The 13,495-nt window shown below is 46.0% G+C and overlaps 1 protein-coding gene and 1 pseudogene across 6 annotated transcripts in view; one reads left to right on the top strand and one right to left on the bottom strand.

The window, feature by feature from the left end:
* The window catches only part of LOC147683571 (galactose-3-O-sulfotransferase 2-like), a 692,139-nt gene that overhangs the window by 549,854 nt on the left and 128,790 nt on the right, over positions 1–13,495 (bottom strand). The window lies entirely within an intron of this gene.
* On the top strand, positions 4,575–5,097 carry LOC147683572 (chromobox protein homolog 3 pseudogene; annotated as a pseudogene).

The raw sequence follows: 13,495 nt of genomic DNA, 5'->3' as shown, positions 1-13,495 counted from the left end.
TGTAAGACATATTTTAACTTTACAGAAACATACAGTCACTGGATGTTGTCATCAGTGATGTCATTTGAGTTGTCATCAGTGATGTCATCAATGATGTCACTGACCATGTCATGAATGATGTAATATGTGACATCATCAGCAGTGGATTGCGGGTGCGCGATATATAGTTAGCGCATCTAACTATATATGGAATTTCAATGGTTTTATGCGAGTAAAATAAGGTTTTGTAAATGCAAATTCCTAACTATATATGTTCTATAACCAATGGTTTTTTCATTGAATTTTCAAGGTTTTGTAAATGCAAATTCCTAACTATATATGGACTATAACCTATGGTTTTTTCTGTGAATATATATATATATATATCTCCACTCCAATTTCCCAAGTGTTTCGCTGCACAAACCAGGGTCACAGACACAAAAATACTTGTACCAGATTTTATTTTGCTGTGCTGGAAAATGTTCATGCCTCAGACGCGTTTCGGACACTAGGCTGTGTCCTTGCTCACTACAACAAACGGGCAGTAAGGCGTACATTTTAAAAAACCCACGTTTGGCGCCAAACAGTTACGTCACTCTGCATCATAGACATGGAAAAAATCCTTATTTTAACATTACGGAGCATATTGCCCTCAAATCTCATACATTATAATTTTTTGCGACAGTTCAAAAATACATGATTAAAAGATGTTAATTCTTATGATTCAATCGTTGTACATAGCATCATTTCAAAGTATCTGCAAATCACAAAATTATGCGTAGTCAGGGACACGTTATGGTCCAATGAGTAACATGGCAATATGCCCGCCTATTTAAAGTGCTACGTGCAGACAAGTTTAAAATTAAGACATATTGTTAAGCTTTCTACGGTGCTATGGTTAGATCGCAATCGCACCATAAAAGTGCTACGTGCAGGCAAATGAACATGCCAATATGTGATGTTACAAAACTATCAATCCTTCGCCTATGTACTATTATGGTGATAGAGGTACTTGAACTGGTTAATTTATGGAATTAATGGCAAATGAGCCTAGTGTGTTTATGGAGAGAGATTCTGGGGGTGCACACAAATAAATTAAAATGCCATAATCAATAGTAAAAATATATGTTGGGAACAAGATCAATCTACTCAGCAGTATATTTACAATATTACATTATTTGTAACCACTCACTCCCATAAGTTAGAAATCTCTCATTATTGTCATAATGTTATTCAAAAGATACTCCAAGATTACAGTGAGTGGGTTATATCAATCAAAACTCTCCATAGTGATACGAAAACGTTCATCTTCCTAAAGTACTACTGAGTCCAGCAATGAGTGTGTGTACAACTCTCCATTCAGTGGGCTGCCCTCGTAATAGACTCATGTCTATGTTAAAGGTGTCCATAAAGTGTTCCTTAAGTACTGTGAAACAAGTGCTTAACTAATGTCAAACCTCTAGAAAAAAGGAAAAAAGAAGATATACATAATGTACAATACGGGATACATATATAGTTCAAAGTGTATATGTGGCAGCAGGGCCAAAATATGCTAGAAAATAGTTAAAAACCACTAGACGGCGTATTGGTCATATCTTATCTGTAATCATCGTTAAACCAAAAAGGAGAGAAAATTCATAATGTCTGGATCAATCCACATAGCCTACTAAGCAGCAAAAGTTAGAAGGATATGGTCATATCATGTGGCTTCGAGGTAAATACATAGTTGAACACCAGATGGAGAGAAAAATACACAATATTAAAACATGCCTCTAGCAGTGTGCAATCTACACCAAGGAAATGTCTCATGGAGCACTGCTAGTGAATATAGTAGTGTCTATAAAAAATTGTACAGATCCTCCCCTAAGTTAAGTCCCATTGGCGACATACTATCGAGCTCTACTATGTACCTCGATTCAAATTGACGTAAAGTCTTTTCCCTATTGCCTCCCCTATTACTGGGTGCCACAGCATCAATGACAAAATATTGTAAACCGTTAAGATTATTGTCATGGAAAACTTTAAAGTGGCGGGCCACTAGGTAAGCTTGATCGGAATTGACAATCGCTCTTAGATGTTGGAGGATTCGTACATGGGCTTGTAATTTTGTACTACCCACATAATAGATGTTGCAGTTGCATTTCAAAACGTATACTGCAAAGTCTGTACGGCAGGTATAATGAGCTCTCAAGGCAATGGCTTTGCCTGAAAAGGAGGTTGTGTACGTGGTGGTGTTAATGCCGAAATTAAACGCCCGGCATGAGCTACATTTAAAGAAGCCTTTGAGTGGTGTTAGCCAATTTTCAGTATCAGCAGTCTCTGGACTCTTTTTTACCAGCTCATTGCGCATAGAATATGCTCTTCTAAAAGTGACAGTGGGATGATCGGAATAACCTCTTTCAAAATTGGGTCTGTGAGGATAATGGGCCATTCCTTTTTAATGATTGTTTTAATGAGGTTGGCCTGTTTGCTGTATCCTGTGATTAACCTGATCTCATTTCTGCTGCCCATACCATTTTTTTCAGAACAGTCATCCTCTGGCTGAACCTTCCTATTGGGGCCCAACAGAGTATTTCGGTTCAATACATTAGCATTTCTCATGGCTGCTTCTAGCCTGCTAGGGGCATAGCCTCTGATCTCAAGTCTTTTCATTGCCTCCAACTGATGGTGCTGTCTGGCTTCTACAGTGCTGCATGCTCTATGTATTCTTAAAAATTCTACATAGGGGATACTGGCTATGGTGTGGCTGGGTTGGAAGCTCCCTGCATGCAATACTGTATTTCCAGATGTGGGCTTTCTATATAATCAGGTTTTGATTTTACTCTCCCTTATTTGAAGATTCAATTCGTTCATGTTAACACTATTTACAAAATCCATAGCCTGATCTTTGGTGCCTCACCATACAATTAATATATCATCTATATAGGGCCAGTACTTGACGATGTGCTCAGACCACTTAAAGGCAGGTGTGCGTATATTCACGCAAAAAACAAAGGTTAAAGTAACATTATAGTTAGGTGAATATGTTAGTGAAAAACCACCGAAATTTACTAGTTATAGTTAGCAGAGCTAAATATATCTTGGGCTCCCACCATACACTGCTTATGACCTCACTTATTACATCACTCACAACATGGTCTATGACATCATTTATGACATCACTGATAACATCTCAAAAGGCATCATTGATGACATCATCCAAAGGCGTGTTTATTTGCTTTATAGTTTAAATTGTGATGGGTAACTACCATATTACTGTTCTATCTTATTTTGTAAAGCCTGTGTCCAGTTAACGGGTGTAAATGTTTACAAAATGCATGAGGCTCCCCTCCCTGAGTCGTTTTCGGCTTCAGGGACCCAATTCTCTGGGGCCCACAATAAATAATGATGGATGCCCTGAGTCCCGCCCAAGGCAGCCACTACTCACTCAATGGGGGCCACTGGTGGATCCCCAAGGACCCCGTTGCCACTTCCAGCTCCCCGCTTGATGCAGGAGCCGGCATTGCTCCCACCTGCAGGGAGAAGCTACTTATGCTGCTCCTTTTGGGAGGGAGAAATCTATTAATCTGTTTATCTGCTCACACGGTGCGGGCAGGGAAACAGATCGAAAGTTTGATCCCAGCTGGCAGGAGCATTTTCAAAGCTCCCGCAGCTGCGAACAGACTTTATGTTTGCTCCCGTTTGTCTGGAGTTTTAAAAATGCTCCTGCCAAGAGGGAGCAAACACAGATTTACCTGCCTGTACTAGTGTGGGCAAGAAACTGCTGTGTCCCTGAGATTTGTGCACCAGGACACATCAAGTGAGCCGGCCCTAGGGGCATTATTGGCTCAAGGAGGGGGGGCCACATGGCCCCCTTCATTTTTAATTGCTTTAGGGGCCTAAGGGTATGGGGTCCCTGGGGTCTTTAAAGGCTTGGGGAGAGATCCTTGTGGCTTCTCCCCATAAGAAATAGATTGGGTCCTAGGAACTAGGGGCCTTCGGCCCAAATACGGCCTGAGGAGGAGGTCATGTGCCCCCCTAAAAAACAATTTGGGCCCCATGGAATGGGGTTCCCTGGGCTGAAAGCAGCTCAGGGAGGGGGACAGCTGCATGCCCACCTAACATAACTCAGGTCCAGGGAATGGGGTCCCTGGGCCAAACTTGGCCTGGGAAGTAGAACCATGTGCCCCCTCTCTCTAAAAAATACTTCATGTCTCAGGCGATGGGGTCATTGGGCCAAAAATGGCATGAGGCAGGAGTCCACATGCACCCCTTTCCCAAAAGAAATAAAAAATCATTATCACCCCAGGCTCTGTCCCACCCATAGAGGATTAAAAATGAAGCAGTGTAGACCACACTTCATTTTTTCCCAATTTTTCTGTGGATTCTCCATGAATACTGTGCAAATGTAAAAACAAATGTTTTTGGCCCCAGGTGGGGTTCTTCTCGGACCCCACTGCCAAGCCTAGGCGATAGGGCCTTCCTACCCTACAATGCCTACAATCACCACCGCCTGAACTTCCATCAGCCATCAAGAAATCTATGTTCATCACAATTCCTCACAATAGTGATTATAGTCTGTCGGTTCCTTTGGAGTAGCAATCTGCCAGACAAAAATGGGCAAGAAGCAGAATGGCAAAGGAAAAAAGGTAGAAGAAGCGGAACCAGACTAATTTGCTGTGGAAAAGGTCGTGAATAGGAGCATTGTCAATGGAAAAGTTGAATAATTCTTGAAGTCGAAAGGGTTTACAAATACTGACAACACTTGGGAACCAGAAGAAAACTTGGATTGCCCAGAATTTATAGAAGCTTCCCTGAACTATCAAAAAGCTGGCAAAAAGAAGCCAGAGGCTGCTAAAAGGAAGCCCCAGTCGGACAGAGAATCTGAAGACAGCAAACCCAACTAGAAGAGAGATTCCATCTACAAGTCTAGGGGTGTTACATGTGCCTTAGATCCAGAGAGGATAATTGTAGCTACCAACTGCAGTAGAGAACTTATGTTTCTTATGAAATGGAAGGACTCTGATCAAGTAGACCCACTATCAGCAAAAGAATCAAACAAAGTCTCCTTTAGTTGTGATTTCTTTTTACGAGGAACGGTTATCTTGGCATTCAAGTCCAGAAGACGAAGTACAATAACCTTCTTTTTAAACTTAAGTACCATAAAAATGTGTTCACAGTAAGCCTGGGCGTAGTTCGTGTAGCCGCACTCCGCGAGCTACGCGAAGATGCACTTGCACTCCGCGAACTACGCATAGCTCCGCGAGCATGCGTAGTAGCTTGCTTGACCCGTTCGAGAGCCATTTTTCGTCTTCGGGAGCGCCGTGGAACTCTGGAACCTGCTCGACACCACATCTCCAGACGTCGCCTTCCTCACGGAAACATGGATGAACGCCTCCTCAGCGCCCGACATCGCCGTCGCCATCCCGGACGGATACAAGCTCACCCAGAGAGACCGCGTCAACGAGACAGGAGGAGGCATCGCCATCGTCCACAAGAACACCATCCGCATCACGACCAACTTAGACGACACCCTCACAGCCGCTTAACATCTTCACTTCCAGATACACACCGACCCCAAGACCACACTCAAAAGCACCCTCATCTACAGACCCCCAGGACCTCGCACACAATTCAGCGAAGACATCGCAGACTTCATCAGCCCGCACGCCCTCGCCTCTGCTGGCTACATCCTCTTAGGGGACATCAACTTCCACCTGGAGAACAACAACGACAACACCACCACCACCACCACCACCCTGCTGGACAACCTTGCCAACCTGGGACTCATGCAACTGGTGAATACCCCCACCCACTACGCCGAACACACGCTTGACCCAGTCTTCTCCTCCAGCAAGTACATCTCCTTCAGCCACTCCACCGGACTCCACTGGACAGACCACAGCTGCGTCCACTTCAGCTTCAGAAAGACCACGACTCACCACCACCCGCAACAGGTTCCCCGCAGGAACTGGAACAAGATCACCACCGACCAGCTCACCACTTCACTGAGCCAGAACCCTCCCGTCAGCTCAACGGACCCCAACCAAGCAGCCAACAACCTCACACAGTGGATCACCAATTGCGCTCGCCCAACCAGCCTCGACCACTCGCAGTCCGGCTTCCGCGCCAACCACAGCACGAGACCGCCCTCATCGCAGCCAATGACGACATCTGAGCCCTGCTCGACAACTGGGAAACAGCGGCCCTCATCCTCCTGGACCTCTCCGCAGCATTCGATACGGTCTGCCACTGCACCCTAGTGCAGCGCCTCAGCAACATCGGAATCCAAGAGAAGGCACTGGAGTGGATCATCTCGTTCCTCACCGGAAGAACCCAGAGAGTCCGCCTCCCCCCATACAGATCCAAGGCCACCGAAGTCATATGCGGTGTACCACAAGGATCATCACTCAGCCCCACCCTCTTCAACGTCTACATGAGCCCCCTCGCAGCCATCGTACGCCAACACAACCTCAACATCATCTCCTATGCCGACGACACCCAGCTGATCCTCTCCCTCACCAACGACCCAGGAACCGCCAGAACCAACCTACACATAGGGATGAAAGACGTAGTCGAGTGGATGAGGAACAGCCGCCTGAAACTGAACTCAGACAAGATGGAAGTCCTCATCCTTGGATCATCACCCTCCGCCTGGGACGACTCCTGGTGGCCCCCTGCCCTGGGCAGCGCACCCAAACCAACGGACCACGCACGCAACCTGGGCTTCATCCTGGACTCCTCCCTCTCGATGACCAGACAAGTCAACGCCATCTCATCAGCATGCTTCAACATCCTACGCATGCTCCGAAAGATCTTCCGATGGCTCGCCACCGAAACCAGGAAGACGGTCACACAGGCACTCGTCACCAGCCGACTGGACTACGGAAACACCCTCTATACCGGAACCACAGCCAAACTCCAGAAAAGACTCTAACACATCCAGAACGCCTCCGCACGACTCATCTTGGACATCCCCCGACACAGCCACATCTCCGGACACCTGAGAGACCTTCACTGGCAGCAAGAGAATCACGTTCCAACTCCTCACCCACGCACACAAGGCCCTCCACGACCTGGGCCCCAGGTACCTCAACAACCGCCTGACCTTCTACACTCCGTGCCACGCATCCAAAGATCCACCATGGGAGGAAGATCCTTCTCCTACCTGGCAGCCAAGACTTGGAACTCCCTCCCCATCCACCTCCGCCTGACCCAAGACCACTTCTGCTTCAGGAAGCAACTCAAGACATGGCTGTTCGAGCAGTAGCGGTCCCCCTCCCCCAAGCGCCTTGAGACCCTCAGGGTGAGTAGCGCGCTATACAAATATCCTGATTGATTGATTGCCTGCATGCTCGGGATGTGTAGCGCGCAAAGTTACCCATGAGGTTTGTCCCGCCCGCTCGCGTCCCCTTATTTCCGGTCACTACTAACGTGTTCGCGAGTTATTCTGTGCTGGATTGCAGTTTCTGCGTGTTCGGCAACTCGATCTTACCGACAAGCATCCTCGCGCACGCGAACATGCTATTGAGCGCGCGAGAACTACGCTACGCAGCAGTTTGCGGAGTATTCGACAACTTCGCGTTCTCCGCGGAGCGCGGAGTTGCCGAAACTCCGCAAACTCCGCGAACGGAGCGTAGTTCTTCGCCCAGGGTTAGTTCACAGCAGTGTAAGAAATCAACAATGCTACAGAATGTTTTCTTTTGTAGAATTTTTGGCATCAACAGTAGATAGCAATGGCAGAGTGAAGCTTTCTGCAGATTGATGTACTTACAAAAGAAGACAGCATCTTTAGAGAACTTTTCCTCTCTGTAATACCTAACATTACATGCCTATTCAATTCTTGACATAAAAGCAGACCTGCATTTGTTTTTTTGCAATGTTCTTTGAGGAGAATGTATTCTCATCTTGGACTGCCAAAAAAGCTTGTAGCTTATGCCTTCGTTTTCTACAGGCTGCCTGGCTGTGTTCATGTAGTAAATGCCATATTATCAGACTGTATATTGTTTACTTCATTGTAAATACTAGTGAGAAGTTTTGTACGGGTGCCCACCCCGCAGTGATACCTTCGGAGCACGAACCCACCCCGCATTGTGGCCGAAGAGAAAGTGAGCCCCCAGGCAGGGCTCCCACAGCCGCGGTAGGAGACCTGCGTACGCTGCCTGCGGAGGCCTGCAGAAGTCACCGGCAACCCGGAAGCCAGGAAACTCATGCTGGAGAGGGTGGCGGACCCCGTATGTCAGTGGGAGCCCTGCACTTCTTGCCAGAGAAGAGAAGACTGCCCCAGTGTGAGGAGATGCTACAGAGTCCACCAGAGAGCACGTTGAGTGGGCCAAGATGCGATGGGGAGGTGTGTCGAGGCACATTGTCAGTGCCTAAGCGGTTCCACAGGAGAGCGGGCCACTCCAATGTGGAGCTCATTATTTTCAAGGCCTCAGTGGGTATCCTGAGGGCACAGCAGTGCCAGTGCATCTTTGTTTTTGCGCACATCTGTACCGCCATAGCGGCAGCTGCAACGTTGAGCTCAGTTGTTTTGCAGAGTCCTATTGGGGGCCTCAGGGCACAGGAGCACCAGTGCCTGCATTTATTTCCACTGCTGTACCGCCAGTTAGCGGCAGCTGCAATGTGGGACACCTTTGTTTTGCAAAGTCCCAGTGGGGACCCAGGAGGCACAGTAGTGCCAGCACCATTATTTCTTTGGGGGCATTTTTGATGAGAAAGGAGTGAGATACACTCCTGCCCTGCCCCAGCGCAATGCGCGCCCTGTGATGTTGCTGCATTGGCAGCTAAGCACTGACATTTTGGACATAGGGCATTTGAGCCCCAGAGAGTAGGCCAGTTGGCCAGAGGGTCAGTGGTAGGTTGGTAGGGCGCAACGCCTAATGTGATTTATGTGGTGCCTATGATAAATGTGATTTATGCACCATGAGTTACGCCTCTGATGTTTAAGCTTTAGAGGTTATTGCATAATGTGTTTTGCTGGTGATGCTTATTGCCTAATGTGGTTTATACTTATGAGGTTGGCACATAATGTGTTTTACACCTAGTGAGATGCTGATTGCATAATATGATTTATGTTGCAGGATATAATGCTGAGGACAGTATTTTTGCCGGTAATTACTGGTTGTGTTCTACATTTGCTATTTGTACTTTGTGATGGTTCTGACAGTGGCCCAATTGGGTCTGGCATGTGTATATAATCCCCTGTAAATATTGCCTAGTGCCAGTTGGCACAGTGTAAATGTGTGATTATGTTTCTAATTTGTTTATGATAATACAAAGGCTATTTTATATATAACCTTGTGAGGAGTTTCTTTTGTGGTGTGCCTAGTGCGTTGCTGCTGTGTGTGTGTGTTGCGCAAACGCTTTACACATTGCCTCTGGGATAAGCCTGACTGCTCGTGCCAAGCTACCAAGGGGGTGAGCAGGGGTTATCTTCACTGTGTAACTCCCTTGCCCTGCCTGGAGTGGTGGTTTCTGCCTGGCTTAGGGGCAAGCCCTAGCCAACCAGAAATCCCATTTCTAACACAGAGCTATGTAAATCCAGTTTGTTTGATACATTGGTTGTAATCTTGAACTCTAAAATGTGGTTACTTCTATCCAGTTTCCCATCTATGTGCTCTGACCCTGAAATGTGGCTTAAAACCTGATTGGTACAGTTACCCTTCCTGTAAGGCCAGATTATCTGGTGCAGAAATACAACCCTGTCATAAATTCTACTTGTGGACTGTAGCACATATTTTCCCTCCACTATAGTGTCAGTGAAAAATATAGCCTGCCCATACCAGCTTGAAACTTGCTGCCAGACCAGTCAAAATCACCCAATTTTAAGGTAGGAAAATCAGATTTTAGACATTAAATAAGGCACACCAATCACACTTGTGGTTCACAAGGTAGAGGAGCATGTGTGACACTAGAAATTCACATTTCCCTGGTGACTATGCCCAAAATAACATTGTCACTGGTGAGACTGTAACTAATACATAGGAAAAGTATAAGTATAGATTATACGGACCACTGACATAATATCGAATACACAAATATAGATTTATCAAAATATCAAAGAAAAAATATAGAATGCAAAAATACAAACAGGTAAATACAAAAATATCAAATCCAAAATATATTGTTTAAAAAAATATAGTTATTCAAAATACCGAATTTTTTTAAATGTCTTGAAAGTAATTCAGAATTAATGAAATAATAAATATAACATTTACTATTACCACTCCAGTGAGTGCAACAATAGGGAAAGCGTTGGATAGCGTAGGGGTAAAAACTACTATTCCCACTCCAGAGAGTGCAACAGTAGGGAAAGTGTTGGATAGCTAGGGGTACAAAATACTATTCCCACTCTAGAGAGTGCAACAGTAGGGAAAGCGTTGGATAGCGTAGGGGTAAAAATTACTATTCGATATTAAATTACTTACCTTCAATTCGATATTTTTCACCACTATATTCTGTCCATTCGATATTTTGTCCATTCTATATTTTAACTTCAATATTTTGGTAATTCTATATTTTGAATTCGATATTTTGTCTTGTTACCAGATTATACACTTTTATCTATCACTTTTACCCTATACCAGCTACAGACTCCATTCAAACAAATATTTTTTATATTTCATAAAAGTCCAATTTAATAGTAAAGTAGGAGTTTTATTACATATATTGAAAATGTAACGCTTAGGAAGTTACCCTTTACCCGCCTGAGCTTTCAGAAGATTAATTAGCATTAGCCTCTCCCAACTCTCAGCTGGTCCAAATCCCTTCAAGAAGTGTGATATTCCTCCCATGAACCACACAATAGATCACTGTGATTGACAGGTCGACCTGAATGAGCAGAGATGGCCCATCTGAGTTCAGCAGAAGAGTGGAGCTGCCATCCTGTTGGCACAACAATGTCAAATCCTGCCTGACATGCCTCTCTGAGAACCATGTTAAACTTTTTACAAAAAGGGGGTGGTGATGAACAGAGTGTCTGAGTTAAACAGACCACTCTTACCCAGTCCAAAGATCAGGGCTTGATCCATCACCGTTATTTATCTCACTGCCCCATCCCAGCTCAGAACCTGGCTATATGCAAATCAGTCTGTCCCTGGCCTAGTGCATCATGGGAACAGGGCAGACTAAACTACCAAGCCAATTCTTCACCAGAAAGGAGACAAGCTACCGGGGACCGGTTTCTGGCATTTCAGCCTTCTTCGGCCCGGCTTGCTTGAATCCTGATGGAGCAGTGAGAAAGGGACTCATGTCTGAGTATACCCTGCCACACCTATAGTGGCCAAAAACGATTTACAAAAAGGGGGTGGTGATGAACAGAGTGTCTGAGTTAAACAGACCACTCTTACCCAGTCCAAAGATCAGGGCTTGATCCATCACCGTTATTTATCTCACTGCCCCATCCCAGCTCAGAACCTGGCTATATGCAAATCAGTCTGTCCCTGGCCCAGTGCATCATGGGAACAGGGCAGACTAAACTACCAAGCCAATTCTTCACCAGAAAGGAGACAAGCTACCGGGGACCGGTTTCTGGCATTTCAGCCTTCTTCGGCCCGGCTTACTTGAATCCTGATGGAGCAGTGAGAAAGGGACTCATGTCTGAGTATACCCTGCCACACCTATAGTGGCCAAAAACGATTTACAAAAAGGGGGTGGTGATGAACAGAGTGCCTGAGTTAAACAGACCACTCTTACCCAGTCCAAAGATCAGGGCTTGATCCATCACCGTTATTTATCTCACTGCCCCATCCCAGCTCAGAACCTGGCTATATGCAAATCAGTCTGTCCCTGGCCCAGTGCATCATGGGAACAGGGCAGACTAAACTACCAAGCCAATTCTTCACCAGAAAGGAGACAAGCTACCGGGGACCGGTTTCTGGCATTTCAGCCTTCTTCGGCCCGGCTTGCTTCAATCCTGATGGAGCAGTGAGAAAGGGACTCATGTCTGAGTATACCCTGCCACACCTATAGTGGCCAAAAACGATTTACAAAAAGGGGATGGTGCAGTGAGCTAAAAAACGGTGTTGGATCTAACCCTGATCTCTTGACTGGGTGAGAGTATTCTGCTTAATTCAGAAACTCTGTCCATCACCACCCCTTGTTGTTAAATATTTTGCCCACCATAAGCGTGGAAAGGTATACTCAGATGTGAGTCCCTTGCTCATTGCACCATCAGGATTCAAGCAAGCCGGGCCGACGACGGCTGAAATGCCAGAAACCGGTTCCCGGAAGCTTGTTTCCTTCCCAGTGTAAGAATTGGCTTGGTAGTTTGGTTTTTCCCTGGTCCCATCATGCACTGAGACAGGAACAGACTAATTTGCATATAGCCAGGTTCTGAACTGGGATGGTGCAGTGAGCTAAAAAACGGTGTTGGATCTAACCCTGATCTCTTGACTGGGTGAGAGTATTCTGCTTAATTCAGAAACTCTGTCCATCACCACCCCTTGTTGTTAAATATTTTGCCCACCATAAGCGTGGAAGGGTATACTCAGATGTGAGTCCCTTGCTCATGCACCATCAGGATTCAAGCAAGCCGGGCCGACGACGGCTGAAATGCCAGAAACCTGTTCCCGGAAGCTTGTTTCCTTCCCAGTGTAAGAATTGGCTTGGTAGTTTGGTTTTTCCCTGTTCCCATCATGCACTGGGACAGGAACAGACTAATTTGCATATAGCCAGGTTCTGAGCTGGGATGGTGCAGTGAGCTAAAAAACGGTGTTGGATCTAACCCTGATCTCTTGACTGGGTGAGAGTATTCTGCTTAATTCAGAAACTCTGTCCATCACCACCCCTTGTTGTTAAATATTTTGCCCACCAAAGCGTGGAAGGGTATGCTCAGATGTGAGTCCCTTGCTCATTGCACCATCAGGATTCAAGCAAGCCGGGCCGACGACGGCTGAAATGCCAGAAACCGGTTCCCGGAAGCTTGTTTCCTTCCCAGTGTAAGAATTGGCTTGGTAGTTTGGTTTTTCCCTGTTCCCATCATGCACTGGGACAGGAACAGACTAATTTGCATATAGCCAGGTTCTGAGCTGGGATGGTGCAGTGAGCTAAAAAACGGTGTTGGATCTAACCCTGATCTCTTGACTGGGTGAGAGTAATGTGCTTAATTCAGAAACTCTGTCCATCACCACCCCTTGTTGTTAAATATTTTGCCCACCATAAGCGTGGAAGGGTATACTCAGATGTGAGTCCCTTGCTCATTGCACCATCAGGATTCAAGCAAGCCGGGCCGACGACGGCTGAAATGCCAGAAACCGGTTCCCGGAAGCTTGTTTCCTTCCCAGTGTAAGAATTGGCTTGGTAGTTTGGTTTTTCCCTGTTCCCATCATGCACTGGGACAGGAACAGACTAATTTGCATATAGCCAGGTTCTGAGCTGGGATGGTGCAGTGAGCTAAAAAACGGTGTTGGATCTAACCCTGATCTCTTGACTGGGTGAGAGTATTCTGCTTAATTCAGAAACTCTGTCCATCACCACCCCTTGTTGTTAAATATTTTGCCCACCATAAGCGTGGAAGGGTATACTCAGATGTGAG

The sequence above is a fragment of the Lissotriton vulgaris genome, chromosome 11, assembly GCF_964263255.1.
Source record: "Lissotriton vulgaris chromosome 11, aLisVul1.2, whole genome shotgun sequence".
In the NCBI taxonomy this organism is placed as follows: domain Eukaryota; kingdom Metazoa; phylum Chordata; class Amphibia; order Caudata; family Salamandridae; genus Lissotriton; species Lissotriton vulgaris.
This window is presented reverse-complemented; position numbering and strand designations above follow the sequence as displayed.